Raw genomic sequence first — 27,284 nt, forward strand, 5'->3', positions numbered from 1 at the left:
ATCAATACTTCTGCCACAAGAAATGACTCGAGCTCAACCTGATGAATCAGATGAAGAAAGATTGCAAAGGCTTATACCAGGCTTAAGAAGGGTAACTACTATCCAAAGAAGACCAGTCAATCTACAACAGAATCAATGGTACGAACAAGAAGAAATAAGTGATGATAGCTCAGATGATGAAAAATACATTGAAAGTGAGACAGACTCTCATGACTATGAGTTCTTATCACTCCATGATTCTAGCCCACCAGCAAGTGTCATACTAAGGTATCAAATAAAGCCTATACAAGATGAAAATACACAAATTCATTCAAATAATCAATTCTTCATGTTATTGGAGTCTACTATGGAAGGGAGTAATGATTTACCCCTTGTACATTCACACTTGATTAATTGGGGGCAAGAAGGAAAACCAATGCTGGATTGGTTTGAAAACGGCAAAGCAATTGCAGAATTTCTCGGAGTCAAAGAGGGATTTCCACAAGGTGATCACAAAGCAGGGTTTGTTGTAGACCTAGATAGAACAACATACTTTGGAGAAGAAAGTACCTCTACAATAGAAGATAAAGATCAAACCACCCATAATGGCAAGAGCGATTTGGGTAGCCTTCCTATTGAAAGAGAAAGTTCAACATTGCTTATAGAAGAAACAAAAGAAGTAAACATAGTAGAAGGAGAGATTGTACATAACATCCACCTAGCAAAATCACTAAGAAAAGAAGAAAAAGATAGATTCATTCATTTTTTCAAGCAACGACCTATCAATTTTGCTTGGTCCTATGTAGATATGCTAGGTTTAGACCCTGAATTAGTGTTGCATCATTTACCTTTGATACTAGGAGTTAAACCTTACAAGCAAAAATTGAGAAAAATGCATCCAAGTATTGCATTACTATTTAAAATAGAACTACAAAAGATGTTGGTCATAGGTTTCATTCGACCTATTAACTATGTGGAATGGATATCCAACCTGGTACCTATGACTAAGCCCACAGGAGGCATAAGAATTTGCACATATTTCTGGGATCTAAATAAAGCTTGTTCCAAGGATGACTTCCCACTACCCAATATCGATATGATAGTTGACCTAACAACTGGAAATGAAATTCTATCCTTAATGGATGGTTTCTCAGGATACAACCAGATTAAAATTGTGCCATAAGATCAACATAAAACGGTCTTTACATGCCCATGGGGAACATACTGCTGGAATATGATCATTTGGTCTCAAAAACGCTGGAGCAACATACCAATGAGCCATGGAAACATTGTTTCATGAAATGATCCACAACATAATGGAAGATTATGTGTATGACTTATTGGCTAAATCATAGACAAGAGAAGGTCACCTTACGGTCCTTGCACAGATATTTGATCAATTGGAGCAATATAATGTCTGACTAAATCTGAAGAAGTGTGTGTTAGATGTAACAACAGGTAAACTGTTAGGGTTTATTGTGTCCAATAAAGGAATTGAAGTAGACCTTTCCAAGGCCAAGGCAATCATTGATATGCAACCTCCATCAACACTTAAACAACTAAGACAGTTACAAGGAAGATTGCAACCCATAAGGAGATTCATAGAATAGTTGGCAGATAAGTGTCACCCCTTCCAGCATTTACTCAGGAAAGGAGTTACTTTTAAATGGACAAAACAATGCCAAGAAGCTTTCCAAGCTCTAAAAGATTATCTTTTAAACATACCAGTGTTAGTATCAGCTACTCTAGGAAAACCTCTATTGTTATACATATCAGCAACAAACTCAGCTCTAGGAGCTCTGTTGGCACAACATGATGAATTAGGAAAAGAAAGAGCCATTTATTATATAAGTAGGACTCTGATCGGCTATGAGCTTAATTATACCCCTATAGAGCGAGCATGCTTAGCAGTAATCTTTGCATCCCAAAAGCTCAGACATTACATGCTAATTCATAAGGTACAACTCATTACACGCTTTGACCCACTCAAGTACTTATTGAGCAGAGCAACATTGATCGGGCGATTGGCTAAGTGGGTTATGATCCTGAGCGAGTTTGATATAGAATACATAGATAGAAAAGTCATCAAAGGAGAAATTATAGTAGATCAATTAGCAGAGGCTCCTTTACAAGACAATCACCCATTGCTGATAGACTTTCCAGATGAATCTGTGTTTACATTGACTGCATCTATAATGTGGAAATTATATTTTGATGGGTCATATACAAGTCATGGATCTGGAGCAGGGATTCTTTTCGTCGCCCCTCAAGGGGATTCTATACCTAAGTCATTTAGGATCAATTTCTAATGCACAAACAATATAGTTGAATATGAAGCTCTCCTCATAGGGCTTCATGCAGTTGTACAGTGGAGAATACAAGAATTATAGGTCTATGGTGATTCACAATTGATTGTAAACCAGGTCAATGATGATTATAACATGAAGGATGAAAAACTCATGCCTTATAAAAATATGGTAGAAGATTAAAAGGAGCACTTCAACAAAATTACCTTCAAATAGATCCCAAGGATACAAAACAAGGCAGCAGATGCCATGGCTACCATAGGATCTCTTCTGAATATGCCTACTAAAAAAACTCAGTTTGAGTTCAGCATAGAACAGTTGATGCTACCGGCATATGAGACTCCCCCAACAGAATATGTATGTGCAATTGTGGGTCTAGAATCACCTTGGTACGATGAAATATATACATATTTACATACTTAGTATATGTCACCGGATCTGTCCAGAAATCAAAAGAAGACCCTTATTCGTCAGGCATCTAGATACACCATTATAGTTGATACTTTGTACAGAAAGGGATTCGATGGAACTCTTCTCTGATGTCTTGATGAAAATGAAGTGCAAATTGCTTTAAAGGAAGTCCATGATGGAATTTGCGGGGCTCACCAAAGTGGTCCACCATTGTCAAAGAAGTTGTTAAGAACAAGTTATTACTAGCCAACTATGAAAAAGGACGCTTATAAGTATGTACAGGAATGTAAGAAATCCCAAATGTATGGAGACCTCATTCATGCACCAGCACAAGATCGTCAACCCATTACGAGAGACCTCATTCATGCACTAGCACAAGATCTTCAACCCATTACGTCACCATGGCCATTTTCACAATGGGGATTAGATCTAGTGGGTAATATCAACCCTACTTCTTCCAATGGGCACAAGTTCATCTTAACAGCCACTGAGTACTTTACCAAATGGGTTGAGGCAATTCCTCTTACATACACTACTAGAAAACAGATAGCAAAATTCATGCTCAACTATATTATATCTAGATATCGAATTCCACTGTGCTTCGTGATAGATAATGGACGTCCATTTAAAAACCAGGAAGTGAAAGAGTTGTGTGACAAATTTCACATACAAAAAAGATTTTCCACACCATATTATCCACAAAGCAATGGACAAGCAGAGGCAACAAATAAAACAACATTGAAAATTCTTAAGAAAGTTGTCACTGACACAGGACGGGACTGGCATCTCCAGTTAAATCCTGCTCTTTGGGCTTACAAAATGAGAGTATGCACACCTACAGGAGCAACACCATATTCCTTGGTCTATGGTATAGAAGCAATACTCCCCATTAAAATAGAAATACTGCCTCTAAGAGTCTCCTTACAAAACATCGTATCAGAGGAAGACTACCGGGTAGCAGGGTTACAAGAACTAGAAACGCTTGATGAAAAAAGACAAACAACGTTCAATCATCTACAAGGGTATCAAAATAGACTAAGACAGAGTTATAATAAACGAGTCCACCCACGAACTTTTGAAGTGGGAGATCTAGTTCTTAAAGAGAATCAAAGGAACCTAGCGGAACGAGAAAAGCCAGGGAAATTCGAACCTAACTGGCTAGGTCCTTTCATCATAACAAGGGTTATAGGCAATGGAGCATATAATTTGGCTACCATGGAGGGAGATCCACTCTTTGCCCCTATGAACAACATGCACCTTAAATGATATTATACCTAAGGGCTGGGTTATTTTAGGTTTTACTTTCCGCATTGCATATCATATTATTCAAAGCATTGCATTATATATAGTTTCTTTTTTAAATGCATCGCATTCTCAAAGTTTCTACATTTTCATATAGCAGTACCAATAAAACAAGGCAATTGTTCAAGTTTATCATTCATTTGCATTCAAGAGAAGCAAGGGTCATCTACTTTCTTAGATATTCAGACATGAAGTCTTTGGTGTTATAAGGTCATTCATTTTCAACATTATCCTATGACGACGCTTTACTTATGGTTGGGTAGTGATTTCACTATTTGAGACTTGTTAACCCAAAATCTATCAATTGCTATATCTCAAGAATATTAAGAAGATCTCTAATTCATTCTAGACACCTAGTTGATCATATGACTAGTGAAAAATCTAAAATTCTACTTCAGCGTCGTTGTAATTGTCACACCCAAGTAGGTTTCATTACTTACAAGTCAAGGCAAGAAAATAAAAAGAAAAAGAGCTATGCCAAATATCCCTCTCAAGGCAAAAGAGCAATGATATATAACTGAAATATCATGTATACAAATGTGATAAAAAGCTTGACTATGGGAACATGCAAGTAACTCCATCAGGGCTATGGACACCTACTAGCAATGGAGCAATATTTGAGAAATTATAGTCTATAACCTCATTGGAGCTCTCAAGGCTTGCTGGTAGCGAGGCTCTATTCGAGATGCTTTTGAAGTTAGGATAATCTAGGTAGCTAGTCATATAAGATGATAAGGATCTTTAGTGAACACAAGAGCAGGAATTAACTCATTTGCACACACATGGGCAAAAGAAGATCAAAGTTTCAAGAACCAATGGAGAAGTTTTTTGCATCTCCATTTGTGAATCCTAGTCACTAAGTATGTTGAGTTGAATGTTCCAAAGGGCCTTAGGGATCGATTGACCACTTATCTATGAAATTTTTTGCACCTCCATTTCAATTGGTGTATAACAAATGATACAATAAACATAGTTAACCTTGTTCGATTAGGAAATGCATCTTCGTCATGCATATTTCATTAACATAGGTCATGTCAAAAATTCATTGTCTCCACATGCATTCTGCAGATCATCATGTCATACAGGTTTGCACACTGGGGGCATAATTGAAAAAATCCAAAAAATCATATAAAGTCTTGAAAAAATCCAAAAAATCGTATAAAGTCCTGAAAAAATCCAAAAAATCGTATAAAGTCCTAAAAAAATCCAAAAAATCGTATAATGTCCTTTGAAAACATCCTAAAAAAAAAATCAAATATGATCCTGAAAAAATCCAAAAACATTGAAAAACTTAAACTCCAAAAACATTGGAAAACTTAAAATCCAAAAACATTGGAAAACTTAAAATCCAAAAACATTGAAAACCTTAAAAATCCAAAAACATTGAAAAACTTAAAATCCAAAAATAGTAAAAACCATAAAATCCAAAAATATCCATATACGATCCTGAAAAAATCAATCAAAAACATTCAAATATCGATCCACATAATCCAAAAACATCGAAAAAGCTCTTGGAAAATAACTAAAAATCAAAAATCAATCAATAAGAAAAACTTGCATTAAAATGTCTTGCAAGAAACAAATACCCTAGCAGATATCCAGCAAACGCTTCGCACGAGGTCAACAAAGGATACGACTATAGACACCAAAATATGGTCAACGCTTGCGGAGTCATACTTTAACATTTGCGCATTGCCTCATTTTAGGTTTTTGCGTCGCATTAACATTTCTCCTATGATTCGCACTTGGTTTTTATCATTTGCGAGCATCGAGTCATTCTTCTACATTCTTCATTCGTCTCGCTCTCAAATTTGGTCTTGTCGACAACACTATCCAGTTATGATTTTGATCGATTTTATCCTATCATATCAATGTGCGTGCTCATTTGTCATCATTTTGGACATCGTCAATCTTAATTAGGGTTTTGTCCTCTTATCAATCTTATCATCTGGCGATCGATTTGTCATCGATCGTTGTTATGTTCGATCTTGTCATTTTGTGATCAATTTGTCATTGGTCGTTGTCATTTTCAATCTTGTCGTCTTGCAATCTATTTTGTCATCGATTCTTGTCCTCTTGTCAATTTTGTCATTTTGCGATCGATTTGTCATCGATCGTTGTTTGTCTCAATTATGTCAATTTGGATCAATTAGTCATTGTTCCTCGTCAATTGGCGCATTTATCAATCAAATCATTTATCAGCATTGGTCCTGTGTCAGTCAGAATCATGATCATAATCGAATCGATATCAATTATCTTTCATCAAGACCTAATTGTCATCCTTGCATTGCTAATTCATCTTCTAGGGTTTCGTGATTTAATCATTTAACCTTGCTTGTCATTTCTCCCTTTAGGATTAATAAATTATTTATTTATCCTAAGTCTTCTCATCACAATTAAATGTTCATTTAATTGGCTAATTATTCCTCTTTTTGTGAATTAATTAATAAAAGACAAACTATTAATTAATTCACCTAATTTATCTTAATTCCTAATTTCTTCTTTTTCTAATTTACCTATTTCCTAATTCCTCTTTTTCTAATTTTCTATTTTCTAAATTCCTAATTTTTAATTCTCTCCTATTTTTCTCCTAATTTCATGGGAATGACATAGAAATTTGTCATAATTTGTCATAATTGACAATCAATCAATTCTTGACATAGAAATTTGTCATAAATTGTCATGAATTATCAATCAATCAAATTTTGCATAGAAAGTGCATAATTTGTCATAAATTGTCATAATTGATTTGCAATTTCCATTTGAATCTCTTCATGCTAATTTGATCATTTCTCCAATTTATCTATAAATTGGATGAATTTCTTCAATCTCAGGGCCCTAATCAGATTATCGAATTTATAATCACTTTGTCAAATCACACTTCGAGTACTCTTGTGCCAATGTCAATCTTGCTTTCACATTAGGTTTATGCACTTGAAGGTGAGATCCACAACAAAACTATTTGGAGAAGAAAGAAGGACAATGGAGCCGCATGAAGGAAGCATTTAGATTTACATCTGGTTTGCATAATCTTTAGTTTTGAATGTTTCATTTTCATGTCTCTATTGAGTGTGTTAGGATAGATCATTGCAATTTGCTTTCATGATTGAGCTAATGGTTAATGTTTATATTGCTTTGATGATTTCCAATTTCCTAGCTACAACGACTATCCAGTCAAATATCTGCAATCAACTGATCAACATGTCTTATCAATCGTATCATATCCATATCAAAGTGATCATTATCTTGTCTTAAACAGAAGAGGATACACTCAAAATCAGATAGGTCACTCTTAAACGGGAACTTTCTAAGATCAAACATTATCAACCATCACCTCAAGCAACTGAGAACGAAGGCACAAGGTCAATATAGCTGTTGAATTTTGTCTGGGTCAGTCTTTATCTTTTATCATTTGGCAACAAATTATGTTCCTATGCTACTTAGGGATGTCCACAAGTGACTAGAGAAGCTATGATGGGCATTATCTTTTTTCTTTGTTTGTTGTTTGTGGTGTGAACTGATGAAATTCTAGGGAAATTTCTCTAGTGGGTGTCTATGATAGGAGCATTCAGCTATTGGATGCCACACATACCTCAAACCCTAGTGTAATTCCCAGAATGGAGGGTTCACTCCTTGTCTGCTACGTGTTTGTTTCTATAATGAGATATCTCGCATCTTGGTTTCTTATAACCTGATGTGCTAAGCTTCATTGTTCAATAATAAGGCTCAGTGATGAATATACATTGCACCAATAAAATATGTGACACAAGTTTGTGATTCTTTCAATTTCATTCTCATCTCATGTGTTTTTTGGACAGTTTGTTGATTTCTCATTTTCTCTCTAAATCGGATTCTTTTTAACATTACAAACAAACAAAATTAAAAAAATTCCATTGCATTCATAAACATTCATTGATACATTCAAATAGATACCATTGCATTCATAAACATTCATTGATACATTCAAATAGATACCATTTCATTCATTAGCATCATTGATACATACATATAAAAACCATTGCATTCGTGAATCATATAGACTCAAAAAGACATACATCATATAACTCATAGCATCATATAAGCATACATATAAAGCAAAACATAAATAGATCACTGCCAAAAATTGCATATCATATATATATAACTCAAAAATGATAATATGTACGAATACAATAAACAAGCCTAAAGGCTCAGATAACATGATCAAAAATGTCTCAACCAACACTGCCTCTGTCAGCAGGTGGATCCTATCCACTAGGTCCTGTCCTAGGATGTCGAGGTGGTCCCATAACACCACCACTGCTAGTCCGTCGAGAAGTAGACTGACTCGATCTTCTCCCCATGAAGGCACTATAACTAGGCTCTCTTTGACCCTCAAGGATAGCTCTCTCATAAGCCTGACGATAATAAATAGCCTCCTGTGTAGCAACAAAATATCTATCTGCCTGGTTGCATGCCTTTGTCGCTAGTCCAAATAGCTGATCATATGCATCCATGGTGATCTAATCTCTCCTAACTGCATCATCTCACTCCCTCTAGAGACCTCTAGAGCACCGTAGTCTGCACGGTAGGCCTCTCGCTCGACATCTCATCTAGTGATCTCCTCCTCCAAGCTCTGAATCCGTGCTCTAAGAATCTACAGATCATCCTCATCGTCCACCTGTCCTCTCCCACCCTCTGCAGTAGGCACATCCTCTAGCTCTAGCATATCATCATCATCATCTCCATCCTCGTTGCTCGATGACTAAAGAATCATCGCTATCCCCACTACTGATAGACTCGGTGTCCCCACCAATGTCTACATCCTCGTATCCACCTCCCTCATCTCCTATCTCATCCTCTCCCTTCTCATCTCCACCCTCCGCTACACCTTCCACTCCTCCCTCATCTCTACCTTCCTCTCCTCCTCCGGCTCTCTCCCCCAACTATAGCCTCAATCTCGGCCTAGGATGGTGAATCTGTCGTCTTGTAATTAGAACAGCAGGATCAGTAAGTGGAATCGGCCTATGTCTGGCAAACCATGCATCATACTCCGATGTCATCCCTGGATCCGTTGCACCTCTACCCCAACCCCAGAGTAACGGCTGAAGAGGATCAAACTTAGCAGAAGCAACATGCGGCTGTATGCACACCCCCCAATCAGATACCTCCTGACATACACGAGCAAAGTAAGCAGTAACAACTGGTGTCACCTGTACCTCTCCAAACTGTCTCAATACTCGACCTAGGAGATACATCTCTATAATCTATTGCGTCTCAAAAGTCCTACCGATCAGATACCTCTGTTGTCGATAGAAAGGCAAGTGTACTACATCATCCGCCCAACCGGGGCAATCTAAGTATGGTCTCCAAATAAAATGTTGTATAATGTCAACTAATGTCTCCAATATAAGGTGTTACCTGAACCCCTGTGTCTGATACCTATTGTGTACCTAAAAGTATAAGGCTCACAAGGCTGCAAATCAACATGAATGACAGGTCTCGAAATAGAAATATGCTCCCATGCCCAAGTCTAGAACAGTGTCACACCACAATTGATAAACTGATATCCAAGATATACAATCGCCTGCATCTGATAATACAACATGGCCAGTAGACATGGACCCCACGCATATACTCATCGATGAACAATCATATCATGGAGAACTTTACCCCATCCCACTAGAAATTTGTGACCTTGTCTGTCAAGTATCAACAAACCGCCAACAACACCGCATAGTACAATAGTCATGTCATCATAATCTAATCGGGCCCAAGGGATGTCATATCGGTCACTGATCTGCAAATCTTGTATCTCACACTTGAATAGTGCACACAATCCAGCAATGCCATCATCATGATCGTACACAACTCTCTCACCATGAATCAGAATACGCAGTATACGCCATACATCCTCTAACGTAATGGATGCCTCCCCAGTCGGAAGATGGAATGAACAAGTCTCAGAATGCCATCGCTTTATCAAAGCTGTAATCATGGCCCTGTTGGCCATAACCTCTGGTAAGTGTAATACATGATATAAACCGAGCTGTCGGATATGCTCAATCTCCTCATCAGGTAAGTCAGCACGAAGATCAAGTCCACTGGGTCTACTTTGTTGGCAGTATAACACCCCAATGTTCTCCTACAACGAGAAAATGTTGAAAGTATCAGATATCAAATCACTAAAAAATTAAAAAAAATTCAAACGCATGACAAAAATTTACACATACAACGAATGCATGATAGTTACTACTAATGCGGTACACTTATAGCTTTTGCATGCCATTTACAGCTAATGTGTAATGATATAAGCGCATGCATAACATTAAACACTTATGCGTGATGATATGAACGAATGTGGTATATTCTACACCAATGCGTAATGCTATGAGCGTTTGCGGTATAGTTAAGGAAAATGCATGAAAATCGACATGCTAATACGTGATGCAAAGGAAAAATTGATCACTAAATTTTTTTTTGGAAAATAGCGAAAAACAGGCCAAAAATCAAGAAAAATTTTATAATACCATGTCGCTAGTCCTAGGAGGTCTTTGATATGAATGTACTCGGTCAGACAGGTGCAATCAAGCTCTATAACCAGCCATGATGATCAAATACTCGAAAGAAAGCACAAGATTCACAGAGAAAACAAAGAACTTACCAACTACCAAATGAGCAAATGAAAACCTAAAATCTCTATTTATAGCTCAAAATTAGGGTTTTTTGATACCTCGATGCCAGTGGTCTCCGCCAGCTTCAAACAACTTGTAGCCTACTCAAACGATCTCAAAATCACATGAAACTTCACACGATGGCTTATTACACTGATATCATTTTTGAATTTTCCGACCACCTTTTTCGAGGGGGCATATTTACACTATATAGTGGTACCGGGGCATACTGGGGAAGAATTTTTCATTTTCTTTGAAACAATATCATTTCGACATTGTCTCAAAGAGGGGTAAATGTAGACACCTATAAATGTCTCATTGATCATGTACTAATTATTCCTCAAATTGATTAAATAATTCTTTAATTATTTAATTAATTTAATTAACTATTTCTTCTAATTTCATATTTCCTCATCATCTTACTAATTATTCTATTTTCTATTTCGATCATCATTTAATCATTTTAACCATTTTCTAAATATTAATTAAATATTTATTATTTAATTAATTCTGATTAATTCCCCAATTTAAATAATCTTTATTATTTAAATAAATTAATTCTCAATTTCTATCTCTAATCATCTAATAATTCAACTCTCTTCTAAATATTAATTAAGTATTTATTATTTAATTAATTGTGATTTAATCTTTTAATTTAAATAATCTTTATTATTTAATTAAAGTCCATTTCTAGCATAATTAAATAGTTTCTTTAAATTATTTAATCAACTAATTAATTCTTCAACTCCAAAGCCCCAAATTCTAATTTCATTTAATTTCATATTCTTCTAATTTCTTCCAAATTCAAATACATGTGCATGATTTCAAAAATCAAATTGAAAATCAAAGTCAAGTTCTAAATATATTCAAATACTAAATTGAATTTAAATAAATTCAATTATTTGAATAAATATCATGCAAAGATTAAATTTGAAAATCTAAGTCAAAGTGCAAGAACATGCTAAATTAATTAATTCAATCAACCAATTAATTAAATCATTTATCCCTCCAGTCTCTATTTTCATCTTCTAGTTCTCTTGGTCATCTTCTTTATTTCTTCCAATCATTATTTTTCTTCTTTCAGTTAGTTTTTTCTCAATCAGTTGACTCCCTTAATCTATTCAATCTATTATGTTTCACCTCCAAGTCGGCAGTTCAACTATCAATCGGCATGTGAGCTCACCTGAGTTCCACCTCTTGATCATTTTGTTCCACCTTTCAATCAATCTTCTCCAAAAATCTATAAATTGAGGATTCAATCCTCACAATTCCTCTAGATCATGAACTTCGAATCTTTGTGTCAATTGCATGTTGCCAGTGCAATATCTGAGAGCCATCATACCACAGAGAGAAGAAGGACAATGTAAGCCACGATGCATAATAGGGAGTTTCGTATTGCTTAGTTTAATTCCATTTTGCATTTATTCCATTGGTTTTATGTTTGAATTGCTTAGATAGTTAAGGATTTGTGATCGTCCTTGTTTCCTATTTAGCAATGGTGTATTTGAGCATGCTACATAGAGTATAGCGCAAATGGTTTGATGTGTTGCATAGTAGCACAAATCACCCATGCAAATGGTACAAAGTATCATGTTAGCGATGTAAAGAATCATGCAAGTGGTACAATGTCACATAAATGACACGCAAAAAAGCACCAAAAAAAATCAAAAATAAAAACATATAAGCAACATTAGGAAGAGGGTAGATGGATCTTCAGGATCGGTAGGGGAAATGCCATCACAATGATTATCCTCATCAGAGAGGTAACTACCACACCTTCCAAGGGTAAGATTTAAATGTGAACAATGTTAGTAAGTCTGAGGTTTAGGCAATATTATGGTTGAATGATATGATACAAATCTATGTGTATGCTTAACACACATGTAAGTATATGCAAGGACAAAAATTATCCCATTGATCAAATGCAAGGTGAAGTGTATAAATGGATAGTGAAATGGATGTAAAGAAAATGTGAAAGATGGATAGGATATTATAGGATATATAAATTGTATGGATATGCCAAAGGATATATAAATATGGATGAATATTTGTTATTTTATTTATTATGCTTTATATAATCATTGAGTGTTTTATGAAACAAACAACACATAAGAAACAATGATCAAGATAAAAATCAAAGATAAATATGAAAAGATAAAATGAGAAATAAATAACAATGTCCCACTCCTCACTCTCCACCATGCTACCAAGATCCAACCTTTTGTTTCCTTCCTCAAAATAGGTGAAATGAAAATATCAACAAGACACACAAAGAATAAAATATCATGCCCCATTCCTCACTCTCCACCATGATACCAAGATTAAGACTTCCATGAGCTTCCTTGGAATAGGGTAAAAAACAAAAGATCAAGGATCAAAGATAAAGGTAAAGTGATCAAGAAACAACAAGATCAAAGCTCCAAGGATCGAGATAACATGATAAATGTAAAATATCAAAAGATAAATCAACAAGTGAAAAGATAAAAAATCCAAACAACCAACATATCTCTTGTCAAAAGGATCATATCAATGTAGAGAGATAACACCTAATAGGGGAAAGATACATTCCTCAAGGTGTAGATAGTTAGATAAGGTTTGATATAGTAAAGATACAATGTATCAAGAGCAATATAGATAAATGATGATAAATATGTGATAGATTAGGCAAGCAATATATGCAAGAAGTGGACTTATTTCAACATCAATCTCTTGCTCATGATTTCATTAAATCTCAAAAATTCTTTTCTTGCAAAGTGTATAGTTTTTATCTCATTTTTGCTTTTGGTTTTGAATGTATGTTTGTAATACCATTTTTATCAAGATAAAAATGTAGATCCACTCTTATGTCTAGGTTTAGAAGATGCCCCCAATTAAGGATTGGTTGTGGTGGGATAGGATAGATAGATGGAGCCTAATTATGGGATGATGGAATTTTGATTCAATATTTAAACATGTATGAGTTTTAATATATTTTTTGTAGGTATGATGAGGATAGTTTTGATAATCTTGTAAACAATAGCTATATATGAAAGTTAAGAGATAAATCACAATAAAATATGGGATGTGGTGACTTAAATAGGATCAAGCATATATGATGGGTGGCATGGATATAATAATAAAGATCAAATAAAGAAAGGTGGAATGGGAGATACCTAATGGGTTCTTTGACTTAGGGGTAAATGAGGCTTTTGGAGCAAAAGTTTAGATTCTCTGATAAACATTGGTTAGATAGGTGTTATTGTGATAGGCATTACTTGGATAGGTATGATCAGATCTTGTGAAGATTTAGGATCATGATGGGAATTAGGATGGATCTTAGGACAATGAAATGGAGATGGAGGAACAATTCGATCTTTACTTGGGATAGGATCATGAGATAGGATGGAAGGGATATCTTTCTTTGGAGGCGAAAGGTTATCACTGGATAGGATAGAAGGTATTATTTGATCTTGATTAGGAAGAGGATCATGAGATGGCAAGCACGGGATAAATTGATCTTTATTTAATGTCTTAACTTTACATATTGTTTTCCTATAAGGAATACTTTGGTCTTCATTGGAAGGGTATCATTTGTTGTTATGGAAGGTATAAATTGTTCTAGACAAGCTATTGTGTGATAGACCATGGAGGAACAATCAAAATTATTAGAGGAGCTACCCTTATTAGATAATATTATTTTTCATGTTTTAGGAGTGGATCCTTGAATATCTTGAGATCATTGTTTTTCAGTAAGGGAGTTTCTTCAATAGTAACATCACCCTTTCTATAAGATCTTGAATAAGATGTTTCAATTTTACACAATCTAAAGTCTTATTCCCTTTTATTCTGTGACAGCCAAAAAAATTATTGTCTTTATGCAATAGTGATTTTGCTATTGGATCTTGGTGCTAAACCCAAAGCGTTTGAATGCTACCATGAGGAAGCTCCATTCAACTCTTTCATAGACCTTACCAATGTCAAGTTTTATTGGCATACCTTTTATCCTCTCTGACACCATCATATGCACTACTTCATGTATTATAATAATACTATATCCAATATCTCTCTTCTATGGCAAAAGCCATTTTGTTCCTCAAATATTATAGAAAGATAGGTCAATAATCACTGAAACTCGAGGAGCAATTCTTATTTGGAATTAGAGTGATAACCGTACTGTTTAGGTCCCTCATAAATCATTTCTTTGATTTGAAATCCTTTACCACCCACCATACATCTTTACCAATAAAGGACCATCATTTCTAATAGAAAGCTATAGGAAAGTTGTTGGGGCTCGATGCTTTAAGTTGGTGCATCTGAAATGTTGCTTGTTGAACCTCCTCCTTAGAGACCTTCTCCTTGGCCTTGTCCCGCTAGTGTAATTCCTCTCATGCAAAAATCTCCATATGTTGGGCTTTTAACAATTTTTGTTAATGAAAATCCTCTTGATACATTTCAAATAGAATAACTTTATTTTTTCAATTCCTTCCACCACTTTTCGATCGAAGCCACTAGACTTTCCTCAAGCCACCACATTTTATCAAATTTGAAGAAGGATCTAGCGGGGTTCTCGCACACCTTTATCTCAAGCCACACTAGGAAATGATCATAGACTAACATTAGAAGTATGCTCATCTCTATCGTGCTTTCACCCTCCATCCACCCTAGGGACATTAGAAAATTGTCGCGTCTTTTCAAAATATTTGTGAAGCTTGTTCGCCTATTGGTCTGTCTCCTTTTTAATTTATGTGCAAGAGAAAATAACCTAAAAAAAAATATTTAATTCATATGCATGTGGGAAATAAATAAAATAATAATTTTGTTTATTATTAGAAGAAATATATTTAGGAAATGAATAATTAAATAAATTAAAATAATTTTTTTAATGATAGAAGAGAATGTTAGCTAAATAATTATAATAATTATTTAATTATAAGAGACTAGAAATTAATTAATTAGATAATAAAAAATTATTTATTAATGAGAAGAAAAATAATTAAATAATTAAATAATAAAGATTATTAAGACATCATTTTCACAATTCATAACGATATTGTGGGTATCTTCTATTATAATTTTTATAGTCCATAATTTTGTTCTCTTGGCTTGCTCTTCTTCTTGATGATGGTGTTGGAAACACGGTTGTTGTTGCACCAAAAGATTGACCTGTTAATGCCCGATACAACCGCATGACAAATAGAATCCATGGGAGGCGGTTAATCCATGTCGCAAACCCATCGCTTGCGCTGCACAAGGAGACCAAGGATGCACACCTTGCAACAATCCCCCTAGCGCAAGCGGGGGCTTTGAACCCGTGACCAAGCTCTAATACCACTTGTTGGAAACACACTTGTCGTTGCACCAAAAGATCGACTTGTTAATGCCCGATACAACCGCGTGACACATAGAATCCACAGGAGGCAGTTAAGCCATCTCACAAATGCATCGCTTGCGTTGCACAACACAAGGAGACCAAGGGCACACACCTTGCAATAGATGGATCATGCAGTTTGATCTGAAACATCGAGGAAATAAAGACACATAGCTATTACCAAAAGATATAAACAAAGGATTATTTAATTATAGTGCAAAAATAAATAAATTAAATAATAAAATAATTTAATTAATTTTAGAAGAAATCAAGACAATTAAATAATTAAAGATCATTTAATTATAAATGCAATTGAGGGAAATTTGAAATTGAATTAGACTTGAATAATGTTAGCTTGATTAAATAATAAAATTATTTAATTAATTTAGAGGAATAACTAGTGAAAATATTGCTAGCCGATGATGGACAATTTTTAGTGTCTACAGATTGCTTGATTATCCCTCTAAAGTAGCTATCTTCAATGATTGAGACTCCCAGATTAGTGGCTAATAGATCAAAGAGAATGGCTTGTTCTCATATGTACTTTAGGCTTTTCTAGACCTAGGGGGTAAACCTTATTTCAATATCTAATATATTTATCCCTACACAGTGGGATATTGATTGGAGCATAATGTTCTCACACTTGCATTAATGTCTAAATTGATTTTATCTTAGATTAGATAAGTCCTTAGTATCTTATCTCATTTAGGACCTTGAGAACATGGAGCAATTGAAACATAAAAATAAAAGGCAAAATATTTGTTTTTTTAATTTTAAGGTTTAAGAATCTAGGTTTTGAACCAGAATTCTATCCTTAAATTAGTGCCTATCTAGGGCAACATAGTCAAACCCTACATGCAAGAGTCTTCTCATGACAACAAAATTTCATACTCAGAGGGCTAATAACAATAATATCACCACATTGCATCAATTTTTCCAAGAAAGGGTATTACTTGTGACTCTTCTTAATGATCCCTCAACATAACACATTTCCCCCCATATCTCATTTAAAGAATTTTTAAACTATTACTTGAATAGAAGCAATAAATAAAATATACCATATAGAAAATGTATACAAATAACTTCAGAAACCCTTGCAATCTTCACTTAAAAGGAAATTTCTCACTTTCAAGGAAACAATCACAAATAACACACAACAAGTATTTTTCATGTAAGATTCAATTTGAATAGAAAATTGTCATTAAAAATGCAAATAAATCATATGCAAAATATAACGTACAACTTTGAATTGCACTTCTCTTATTAAATATTCTCCATGATTGCAAATATTTGCACTAGATTTAGTTTGATTACTATATGACTTGGATATTCAAAATAGTTTAGATCCTTTTAACATTACAAGTTCCCCATTTTATTGAAAAATCACAAAATATGTCATCCTAGGACCTAACAACAAATTTTACAATATTTTGACTTGTACATTTCAAAAATAGACTTGGGAACTTGTGCCCATTATAGTATTTGATCTTATCATTCAAAAATTGTAGCTTGATCACGTAATTGTTGGTGAAGAGATCCACTATTGATGCTTGATCCATTTTTTTAAGAATTGACTATAGCAATCCAAGATCTAGAGGCCAACTGAATAGCACAAAAACAAGAGAGAACAATAGAGACAATAACAAAATATATTCTTATCAAGATGCAAATAGCTGGATGAATAAACAATGTACATAATCTTGCTTATATAGGAAAGGCAAAAGGAAATGAGAGCACATAATAATGACATGTGGCTCAATGAAATACAAGGATAGGTAGGAGTTCGTTAGAACTCAACCCCCCAACACAAATAACTATGAATCCTAGGAAATGATAAGTCTACCTTAAGTGGAAATTCTCCAACTACTTCTATGCAATTCCCTAAGTAATATTAAGTAGAGTGTAATCATATCCTAGGAGATAAATTAAATAAATTAATTACACCAACACCCCCCATTAAGTGCAACTTAGGGGATTGTAGACTTAAGCTAACAATGCAATATGGGTCCCAACTACTATGCCATCTTAGGTGCCCATTTACAAACACAATTCAATCTCTCACAAACAAAGAAAAGGAGAAAACCCAGTGGGAAAAACCTCCACACCAAAAGAGAGATGAACACACAAAATAACTTTCAAAGAATCCCCTAATGAGAAAACCCTGTGGGAAAAAGCCCCACCCCCCCATCAGAGAGAATGAAGAAGTCAATTGACCCCCCCTAATTAAATATCTCGTACCCCCAAGAGAGATCACAACTAATAAAACTTACTCTCAATGGAGGGTGTGGTGAAGATGTCTACAACCTTCTCTACTATATTACAAATGTTGCAAAACAATCACCTGCTCCTATATGATCTCCCTGATGTATTGCATATGGATCTTGATGCATTTGGTCCTCTAATGGTGAATCGGGCTCTACGAGATTTGAATGGAACTTAGATTATCATAATAAAGGACTATAGGCCATGAAGTGGTGAACCCAAACTCAGATAGAATATTTTGAAGCCAGATAGCCTCAGTAGCTACATTAACATCCCCTTGATACTCATCCTCATTCGAATAAAGAACAATAGCATGTTGCTTCCTACTTTGCCAACAAATGGGTCTGAAACCAAGATGAAATTTGTAACCTAAAGTGGACTTATGATCATCAAGATCGCTAGCCCAATTGGAGTGTGTATACCCAGCTAAGTCAAGCCTATACCTACTGCATAGTGAATCCCAAAGTGATGTGTACCATGCATGTAATGCAAGATGCATTTGGAACCTTTCCAATGAATGTGTTTCCTACATAAAGCGTGAAACCAAGCCAACTGCAAAAGAAAAATCAAGGCGTGTGTGATTCATGTAGATGAGACTCTCAACAAGCTGATGATGTAAAGTGGCATCAACAAGTGGAGTGAAACGCTTAGCCTCAATCTTTACTCTTGAAACAAAGGGAGTCGACATAGGCTTACAATCAACCATTTGGAATTGAGCTAGAATATAAAGAGCACATTTGGCCTGAGAAAGAGTGATCTCAAAAGAAGACTATGATATCTCATCTTGAGAAAGTAATGCAAAAGGGCCAAGTCGGTCATAGCAAATCTCTCATGCAAAGAAGATTTGACACTACTAATGATGGATGAGGTACTCCATGTAATAATCAATTCATCAACATAGAGCATGAGTAGAAAATGAGAGTCATCCTGTCATAAAATGTAGACATTTATAATTGAATGATACCTAGTGAATCTTGTTGTGAGAAGAAAGGAATCCATCTTGGCATACCAAGCCATAGGGGCTTGCTTGAGGCCATAGCTAGACTTTTGTAATCTACACACAAAATAATAATCCTTAATGAATCCATGTGGTTGGTCCATGTAAATACCATCTTGAAGATCATGTGAAGAAAGGAACTCTTCACATTCATTTGATGTACAACCCAACCATGAGCTCTAATAATAGAAAGTGTCAAGTGAATGGAGTTAATCTTAGCTACATGGGCAAAAGTATCTATATAATCAACACCAGGAACCTGTGAGAAACCTTTTTCCACAAGCCAAGCTTTGTACTTATCCACACTTCCATGCACTACAAACTTAGTCCAATAGATCCACTTACATTGAACCATCTTTCTCCCCTTAGGGAGAGGAACATAATCCCATGTTTTTCTCTTCATAAAGGAACTATACTCTTCCTCCATTATTGAGTCCCACTCAGGAACTCTTGATGCTTCTTGAAACAATTAGGGATTAAATCACTAGCAAAGTAAGCATGTGGAAGATGTTGATGTTGTGACCTAGTCCTTCGAGTGTCTGAAATTCAATTCAAGTGAGTAAGCAATCAATCATTCGAGAATAAGTGAATTCAAGTTCAAGAATTCAAGAGGAAATCCATGATCAAACTTCTATGAATATATTCTACAAGACATCCTAAAAACCTTGCTTGAGGATCCAAATAAAACTTCATCAAGGTATACATTTCAATTACAAGCATTTTAAATCAAAGCTGGCCTTTCCCTCTAAAGGAAAGTATATTGCTACAATTTCCATTTCAATTTCAAGGTTAATTCCTAAATTAGGATTCGACCCAAGGAAAATCCATATCCACAATACTTTTTCCTCTCTTTTTGTTTGCAAGGAATCGACGTAGGAGCTATACTCAAAGATTATGACAAAGTTGACAATGATGAACTGATAGTTCTGATACTTAATGTTAAGTACAGATGCCAAGCTAATAAGATGAGAGGGGGGGGTGAATCATACAACCTTAATCTTCCATAAAAACAACAGATTCAACCACGGTGACATATACTTCAGTAATATAACCAAAACTCCTAAACATGCAAACTCAAAAGCATATAAACATCATAAAACTCATAACACCAAATTTAATGTGGAAACCCAAATAGGGAAAAACCACTGTGGGATTTCGGACCCACTAAGAAATATACTCTTCTAGAGTATGCTCGGTTAAAAGCAAATCTTGTTAAAGATTACAAACACATTGCTAGATGTGACCCGGTTAAGGGATTTCCCTCAGATCTGTTAGGATCTTCACCTTGTTAGAAGTGACCTTGTTAAAGGATTTCAAACACTCAATCAGAATGTCACCTTGCTAGAGGGTTTTACAAATAAGACTATTAAGTCCACTCGGCTAAGAGATTTTCCATCACTTCACAAAATAACAATAATAAAAATCTATCTGCAACTTCACATCTAAAATGCTAAAGCAGATTCTTATTTGCTCAATACAATATAGACATAGAACTTTATCTTGTCCATCTGTTGGGCTCTATACTCTGTTATTCAAATTGGTCTTCAAGCTTCAGTGCTCAGTAATCACTATGTAGCATCCCTGTGCATACACTTGCCCGCATACATTGTTTATCAATAGTTCCTTATGTATAAACAATTGCTAACCGCTTAATCTCCTTGATCACATATCCCATGATCAATCATAGCCATCAGATCTTCACACTTGACCAGGTTCAATGTATCCTTTGATCTGAAAATGTTTTACCCCGCCTTGGAACTTGCATACATTTCTTGGAACTTGTGCTAGGGTATTGCAGTTCAATCTGCATTGTAGATCTTCCTGCCGATTTTCCTTTGCCATAGATTCTTTAACAAACTTCATGCATGGCATACCAATCATTTAATTAGTTCCATCTCATCAGCTTCCTTCATTAAATAATGCTTTTATTCATTTAATGCATTCTATTACTACTCGGTTGCAACTCGGTAAATACTAAGCTTCACTCAGTAGACATTTCGCCTTCATTAACCAATAGCGATAACCTTAGGGTTTACCGACTAGGTTCTTTTCTTGGTAACATAGTATAGTATTAACCTTACAATCGATAACATATGTATGATATCAAGACAATCTAAACATCATGATCACATCATTGTCTAACTCAGTAATAGTTGCCCATTGAATAACTTATTCCTCCCCTTATTCATCACATTCTATCTGTGTCTTTTACCGACATCTTTATACTCATCAAATCATAATTCTTAAGATATGGCAACATCATACTGAATTAGAAAATCAATTTCTTGACATCAATGACAAAATAATAATATTAAGACAGTAAACATCCTTAATCAGTTATATCCATAATCATCAACAACCTTCTCAATATCCTAATTGAAATGCCAACAATCTCTCCTTGTCTGTTATAATGCCAACATGAACAAGTTTGACTTTCGACAGAGTGAATTTCAGAGGACCAAGGCAAATCTGTACTACCTAGTCCCAAAAAATCAGGCCAAACTTTCGGGCATGGATTCTAAACATATTCTTTTTCCTAGATCCCTGTCTGTGTCTCTGTTGGATATCTTTAGCAGTCTATTTATACTATTTCCGCTCAATTATCTATTGTTTTGCCCTAAATTAAAACTATACAATTCCAATTATATTTTCAACTCAAACAAAAGGGAGAATAAAGGACTACAATCAACATTTAATCATCTTCCTAATATAATCAAGGTTGGAATTATAGTTATTATCCTCCTTTTAATGTTTTGAAGGTGAAAGTTAGGTTATTTCCTAGTTTACAAATCATAACTTGTGAAACCCTAATTTTATTCACGACATTACACTTACCATCTCCAAAGTGAGTGATTTGGTAGATTGAAAGAAGGTTAGCGCTCAACTTAGGAACATAGAGAACATTCTCAAATGTTCCATCATCCATGTCAACCAAACCTTTCCCTTAAACTTCCACTTGAGTATCATAACCTATGAAAATGTTAGGTACCTTGGATGGCTCCAATGAAGAAAAATGTTCCCTTGTAGAACCCATGTGATGAGAGGCACCCGAGTCAAGTATCGACTGCTATGAAGAACCTATAGTTGCCACAAATTATTGCCCTTTTCCTTTTGACTATGAGGAAGTGGAAGGACATGAATCCTTCTTCTTGTAGGCAGAAGTCAAATTGATGTTGTTCTTGATTATGTTTGTCAAATCATCATTTTGTTTAGAGTGGTAACGATGCTCATCATGACCAACTTTCTTGCAATATGAACAAGTTAATTTCTCCCTCTTGGTTGAATTTTCCTTCTTGGAAGAAGAGGAAGAATTGTCATGTTGTGGAGAGGATAATTATGCTCTATCCTCATGTGGCTCTAGCTTAGATTGCTTTTGGTTCTTGCCTTTTCCTTGATTCCTTTGATTCCCTTGATTAGCCACCAAATATTTTGACTTGGAAGACTTGAGAATTGACATGTTAATAAACTTTGCTTGCTCAAGGATTAATATTTTTGTGAATGCATCAATTGATGGTATAGTGAATGAAGTACCTAAAGTCAACTGATGGGTTTGGAAACTAGAAAGGAAGGTTGCATACTCTGATGGGAGCTTGTCCAACAAATTGTAGACCAACTGTGCATCCTTCTTATCAATGCCACAATCCTTGATTTTTTCTCTTAGCCCAATTGCTTTAGTTACATAGTCTTGGATTGTATCAAAATCCATAGGATCCAACATTGTGAGATTATTGCCAAGCTTTTAGCCCCTAATCTCATCCACTTGGCCATACAATTGAGAAAAATTTTCCTAGGCATCTTTGATTGTCTTACAATTATCAATGTGAAAGATAAGATCATTTGATACATACTTCCTCAATGTTCCAAGATACATAGTATTCTATGTGAACCATTCCATTTGAGCATTTGGATAAGCTTTCAGATCTAGTGGTGCTTTAAAAGTTCTATCAATATAATGAGTTAGTCCTTTTTTCCATTAACTTACTCCAAGCTTTGTTTTTCCAAGAAGCATAGCTATATGGAGTCAAAAGTGGAAACTTAGGAGAACCCATAACTAAAAAATGAAGGAGCACAAGAGATAGAGAGAGGTACAATAACACAAGACACCCTTCCAAATTCATTTAATCAAAGGAACCCCCCAAAAGGATGATTGGGCACTTTATACTTAGTGTGTGTACAATGGGCTAAGGCAAAGTGGGATTTTGATTTCAATGATAACAAATACCATAAATAGGCCATAACAGACTCATATTATTGATGCAAAAGACCTTACTTAGATCTAAGCATGACAAATGCCAAAATAGGCCAAAAAAGACCAAGTTTTGAAAGTGATATTTTTGCTCCCAAAGATGAAAAATTGATATCATCACAAAAAAGTAGACAAGAAATTATGCAATTTTTTAAAAAACGACACTTGAAAAGGAGTCCATATGAGTCCGAACGAAGCCTCTAAAGTTGCAAAAATAGGAATTACTCAATAATTTTTTTAATAAATCTTGGCATTAAAATGAAAAACCACATGCATCACTCTAAAGAGCATAAAATTCTACCCCAAATAAAAAAACATTAGACTGAAAAAGGAGATCATCGTATGCCCAAGATATGAACATTTGAAAATCAGTTTTAAAATAGAACCTGCCAACCATGAAGGGGGGAGAAAAACTAATTATCACACATGTACTATGTAGGGGATACTTTTGTTTTTTATATACTGCAACACACTTTCATATTGTACAAAAAATAAGCAATGGCACCATAAAGGACTTGAGGTCAAAACATATTTTAACACATTGTCTGCCAATTGAAAACACTATGTTGATTGTACAAAATGATAATGCGGTAGTTAGTATGATGAATTGGTAGTCAATCGCCTATAATTTTGATGTTCGTAATATGGCCAAGGAGAGAAAATTTGCCCTGATGCCTTGGGATCAACTATCACCCAATATAGGTAAATTTATACTAAAAAAACATTGAAATAGCCTCTTAGATGCAATGGTGGGCTCAGATTTGGCGTAGAAAACTCTTGAAATGTGATGAACCCCAAATATCTCAATATGTCAACCTTCAAATGCACCAAGATGCCTCCAAATATGACTATCAATGGCATCCTATAGGCTCTGATACAAGTAAGAATTGACTATAGCAACCCAAGATATATAGACCAAATGAATAGCACAAAAACAAGAGGAACATTAGAGAAAATAACAAATTATATTCTCATCATTATTCAAATAGTTGGATGAATAAACAATGTACATAAGGCACAATGTACATAATTTTGCTTATATAGGCAAGGCAAAAGGAAATGAGAGCACACAATAATGACATGCAGCTCAATGAAATGTAAGGGTAGGTAGGAGTTACTTTGAACTCAACTACTTGACACAAAGAACTATGCATCCTAGGAAATGATAAGTCCACATAAAGTGGAAATGCTCCAACTACTCCTATGGAATTACTTAAGTAAGCTTAAGTAAAGTGTAATTATATCCTAGGAGATCAATAAAATAAAGTAATTACACCAACACATTTGCATATGCTAAAAATGTTGCATTGCTTGAAAGTTGCAAAACCCTATGTCATCTTTGTAGGATTTTATTTCAATTGAAATTTTATGACTGATTGAAATGCAAACATGCATTAATAACTTTCATATATATCTTCCCACGCTCTATACAACCTATAATTAAGCCATTGAAATTTCAAAACTTATGTATCATTTTTATTGTGATTGATATATTAGACATTTAGGATTTCCCTTGATTCTCTGGCAATACTGTAACACAAGTTTTCCAATTCATCCAAAACTGAATTGAATAGGCTTGTATTCAATTCTTCATCCACACATACTAAAGACACCATCCTAGGGCCAACAACATTGAATTCCATTTTCTACTGATATAGGGTTTTAACATGCCCATTTTCATCCTTGAAGCTTGGTACTATCTTGACCTCCATTCAATCAATTACCTTTACCTTCTCTCTCAACGGTTTATCCAACTTCATTGTAAGGACCCGGTAGTCCCAACCTTAGCAAAACTAACATAAATTGATTCCTCACTAAATCTAAGTAATCCATAAATGCAAGTTTTAAGTTAACTATAATGCTTTTAAATAAATATCAATCACCATTAATATGAGTGCAATACTACATTCAATGAAAGAAAGTAAATCCATAAATTATGAATAATGGACAAATAATCCAACCAATTGGTTAGCAAAAAAACGAATGAGTTAAATCAAAGATAACCACAAGTCAATGTATATGGAAACTATGAAATACGACAAGCATCTAATTCGAGCATTGCGCTATTGAAGAAGCTCATCAAAGAGAATGCATGCGTAATGATTGATGCATATAAATTTATGTAAACAAATCAAACTCAAAGTATGCATGAAATGAAGGAAAACTGAACATGTAAACACATATTCCACAATCATACACAAGTAGGACACATGTTAGTGGTTAGTAGTTTTCCTTACTTTCCGTTAGTTACATCTTGGCGACTTCATGTCGCATTTTTTATAGTAGGCCTTATAGAACCTTTACATAGCTTACACAACTTGATCATACATAGCTTACATAGCTTGATTTTGAGACCACATTGGTCTTTTACAAGAAATCATTAATACATCATACAATGTTACATAAGATTTTATAATGATATACAAAAGTCTTTGTCTCCGGATGTAGTGTCTTCCTCGCCATCAGGCTCACCTCCTTCTACAATTTGGAAGACGGAACAAATAACCTAGGCATTTTATCCACCCAGCCAATTGAAGCATGCGCTTCCCAGTGCTCATGACAAGCTCTCGTCCCTCACGACGGAGTGTCCTAACAAGCCGACATCAACTTTCAGGAATTATATCCATGCGTGCATGTAACATCTAGCAACCTAACCGATTGAACTTATCTACATGTGATATGGTAGGGAGAAATAAATAACTTGGCCAAGTTTTAACCCTTTAGGGGTAGGTGTAAATACCCTTCCCTATTTAACCCATTATCAAGCACCCTGTCCATTGTTCATCCATCATAGAGAAAGAGAAAAATTACCCCTCCCGGGTATATATATATATTATTGTATCATGTTTGTTACTTCTTTTGTAATTATACCCATTTATGAGATTTAGATTCCATTCAATTGAAATAAAACACATCATCTATATATATATCCATTTATAAAATCTATATCCATTACAGACCAAAAGAGAATATTTACCCTTCCTGGTTAATCTCAATTAGTATTAATAATTCAAATTTCCTAATTATGGAATCTGTTAAAATCTCTTTGAATAAATTTATAGACTCAAAATTGACTTATCCTATCACCAATCTATGTAATTAGTTGTTGAGATAAGAAGGAATTTTAATCAACTTCTAGAAATATTTAGTTACCAGTAATCAAGATTGAGATCCATTATATAATAGGTTAATCGACCCTTAGAAGAAAAAGACAAAGGGAAGGAAGAGAGTAAATGAGGAATGATTTAACCCACAAGGGGCATCGGTTAAGCCTTCTTCAACCGACCCATGCCAGCCTACAACAATTTCTCTATCAATTACCAGATTACAAAATTATCAAACACTGTCCAATGCCTTAATAATAAAACAATTAAATCGACCTACCACATAAATTGTCTCAGATAGGGAAGAAGAATGGTAGGAACGTTATATTAAAACTATGAATATATATGCACACACACACACACACACATATATATATGTATATGTATATGTATATGTATATGTATATGTATATGTATATGTATATGTATATGTATATGTATATGTATATGTATGTATGTGTATATATACATATGTATACATATATATGTATCTATGTATGTATGTATATATATATATAATATGTACATATAAGATGAATGTATCTATGTATGTATGAATGTATATGTGTGTGTGTGTGTGTATATATGTATGTATGTATATATATACATACATACATATCTATATATAGATATATATACATAGATAGATAGATATATATACATACATACATAAATAT

This window comes from Cryptomeria japonica, chromosome 10 (genome assembly GCF_030272615.1).
Source record: "Cryptomeria japonica chromosome 10, Sugi_1.0, whole genome shotgun sequence".
Lineage (NCBI taxonomy): Eukaryota > Viridiplantae > Streptophyta > Pinopsida > Cupressales > Cupressaceae > Cryptomeria > Cryptomeria japonica.